Consider the following 2940-nt stretch of genomic DNA (forward strand, 5'->3'; position numbering starts at 1 on the left):
CCGGCGTTTCATTAACGACCCGGCGGGCAGCTTCCGGGAAACCGAAGCTTTTCGGTTCCGGGGGAAGTATGATTGCAAAGTTGAAACTTAAAGGAATTGACGGAAGGGCACCACCAGGAGTGGAGCCTGCGGCTTAATTTGACTCAACACGGGAAACCTCACCAGGCCCGGACACCGGAAAGATTGACAGATTGAGAGCTCTTTCTTGATTCGGTGGGTGGTGGTGCATGGCCGTTCTTAGTTGGTGGAGCGATCTGTCTGGTTAATTCCGATAACGAACGAGACTCTGTCCTGCTAACTAGGCGGGTAAACCCGGGTCGGCGGTGGGCGCGGCGCGGGCGGTTTCGGCCGTCCGTGTTCGCGTCTCCGTCGGCTCGGCCCGGTATCCCCGAACGCGTTCGCCCGTCGTCCACGGCGGTCGTCGGGCGCGGCCGCGCCATCCGCGTCCCTGCGTGCGGCGGGCGTGTGTCGGCCGGGGGGCAACCTCTGGTCGGCGCGCGTCAGTCGTGCGTCGGGCTCCGCGGTGAAGCGCGCCGTGTTCGCGGCCGTCGCCGGCGGATCACGATACGTTACTAGGGCTACCGCCGGCTCCCAGGAGCTTAAACTCTTCTTAGAGGGACAGGCGGCGGACGAAAATAGCCGCACGAGACTGAGCGATAACAGGTCTGTGATGCCCTTAGATGTTCTGGGCCGCACGCGCGCTACACTGAAGGAATCAGCGTGTGTTAACATTCCTGGGCCGACAGGCTTCCGGGTAACCCGCTGAACCTCCTTCGTGCTTAGGGATCGTGGCTTGCAATTTTTCCACGTGAACGAGGAATTCCCAGTAAGCGCGAGTCATCAGCTCGCGTTGATTACGTCCCTGCCCTTTGTACACACCGCCCGTCGCTACTACCGATTGAACGACCGCAGTGAGGTCTTCGGACTGGACGCGCGTTATTCGGCCCCCTCGGGGGCTGGGTCGTCGCGCGACCGGGAAGATGACCGAACTCGGCCGTTTAGAGGAAGTAAAAGTCGTAACAAGGTTTCCGTAGGTGAACCTGCGGAAGGATCATTAGAGACGGGCCCGCGGCACCGGCGTCCCACGCCGGTCTCGCGCGCGCCTAATCCGACCCCGTGGCCGCGTGCGCTCGCGACTAGCTCGCCGACCGCCCGCGCGCCGCGACCCCCGACCAAGCGTCGACCGAAAGATGGTTACCGTCGAAAGACCTTGCGCCGCGCGCACGCGTGGCGCAGAAATTTCGTCGACAAACAAAAAAAAAAACACCCGACCCCGAACGGCGGATCACTTGGCTCGTGGATCGATGAAGACCGCAGCTATCTGCGCGTCGTCGTGTAATCCGCAGGTTATACGAACATCGACCAGTCGAACGCACATTGCGGCCTCGGTGACCCGCGGGTCCCGGGCCACGCCTGTCTGAGGGTCGTATACCGGATACTCGGCCAGACCGATGCGCCGCCGGCAGGCGTCCGACGGGAGACCGTCGGCCGCTCCGGCTGCGCGAGATTGGCGGTTCGACCGGGGAACGACGCCCCGCCGTCTGCCTCGCGGCGACGGCGACGGCGCCCGCCTCCGGTCGTCCGCCCAAGTTGTGACGGCAAACAGTCACGGGTTCTCGCGCCGTAAAACGGCACGTCCCCGTCCGCCCGCCGCGCGAGAGCGCGGCCGGGTCGGCTGAGAGTCCTAGAGACACCTCTCCGGCTTCCGAGAAGCGGACGCGGACGGTCGCCGTACGGACGGAGCGCGGACCGCAGGCTGCCGTGTTAAGAAAAAAAACACAAACACACCGATACGTTCCGACCTCAGATCAGGCGGGACTACCCGCCGGATTTAAGCATATTAATAAGCGGAGGAAAAGAAAACAACCGTGATTCCCCCAGTAGCGGCGAGCGAACAGGGAAAAGCCCATCGCCGAATCCCGCCGCGCACTTTTGTGTCGCGGCACGTATGGGAGTTGTGGCGTACGGGCCGGCCTCGTTGCCGGGGCGCACGTGACGGTCCAAGTCTCCCTTGAACGGGGCCATGGCCCGCAGATGGTGCCAGGCCAGTAGAGGCCGTCACAGCGTTCCGGGATCGGACCGCGCCTTCGAGTCGGGTTGCTTGAGAGTGCAGCCCGAAGCGGGTGGTAAACTCCATCTAAGGCTAAATACGGCCACGAGACCGATAGTGGACAAGTACCGTGAGGGAAAGTTGAAAAGAACTTTGAAGAGAGAGTTCATAAGAACGTGAAACCGTTCGGGTGTAAACGGACAGAGCCCGCGAGTCCCCGCCGGGCGAATTCACGGTCGGTCTAACCGCCGGCCGGATCTTTCGCTCGGTTAGCGGACGTCGCGACTCGTTGGGCGCCGGCCGAAGGGCCCGGGTGGCGGTTCGTCGCGGCGGTCGCGTCTCGGCGTGACCGTTCGCGCCGAACCCCGGTGCTCCTGGTCGGCTCGCCCGACGGCAAGAACCGTCGACGCGGCCCCGTCGCAGGCGGGGTCCCGTCGGTCGGCGACGAGTTTCGGGCTACTTTCCGACCCGTCTTGAAACACGGACCAAGGAGTCTAACGTGTGCGCGAGTCAACGGTGATCTTATGAAAAACCACGTTTGGCGCAATGAAAGTGAACCGTTTACGGTGCGGACGATGGCCTAGCGACCGAACCCACCGGCGTTCAAAGTCGCGCTGGTCCGCAGTCCGGGGGCGTCTCCGCCAGGTCGGCTTCGGCCGTCCGGGGGCGCACCCTTAGCGCACACGTTGGTACCCGAAAGATGGTGAACTATGCCTGGCCAGGATGAAGTCAGGGGAAACCCTGATGGAGGTCCGCAGCGATTCTGACGTGCAAATCGATCGTCTGAGCTGGGTATAGGGGCGAAAGACTAATCGAACCATCTAGTAGCTGGTTCCATCCGAAGTTTCCCTCAGGATAGCTGGCGCCGATGTGTCCCGCCCGTTCGCGGG

At 62.9% G+C, this 2940-nt stretch overlaps 2 non-coding genes across 2 annotated transcripts in view; both read left to right on the top strand.

The window, feature by feature from the left end:
• Window positions 1-1269: 1269 nt before the first annotated feature.
• Window positions 1270-1427, top strand: LOC132931553 (5.8S ribosomal RNA). The gene has a single exon (XR_009662732.1). It is a non-coding gene; the product is annotated as a 5.8S ribosomal RNA (ribosomal RNA).
• A 371-nt stretch (window positions 1428-1798) lies between these two features.
• Window positions 1799-2940, top strand: part of LOC132931556 (large subunit ribosomal RNA) — a 4196-nt gene continuing 3054 nt past the window's right edge. Inside the window, exon 1 of the ribosomal RNA XR_009662735.1 lies at window positions 1799-2940. This exon is cut by the window's right edge and continues 3054 nt beyond it. This is a non-coding gene — a ribosomal RNA (large subunit ribosomal RNA).

Source organism: Rhopalosiphum padi, unplaced genomic scaffold, assembly GCF_020882245.1.
Source record: "Rhopalosiphum padi isolate XX-2018 unplaced genomic scaffold, ASM2088224v1 scaffold26, whole genome shotgun sequence".
NCBI lineage: Eukaryota > Metazoa > Arthropoda > Insecta > Hemiptera > Aphididae > Rhopalosiphum > Rhopalosiphum padi.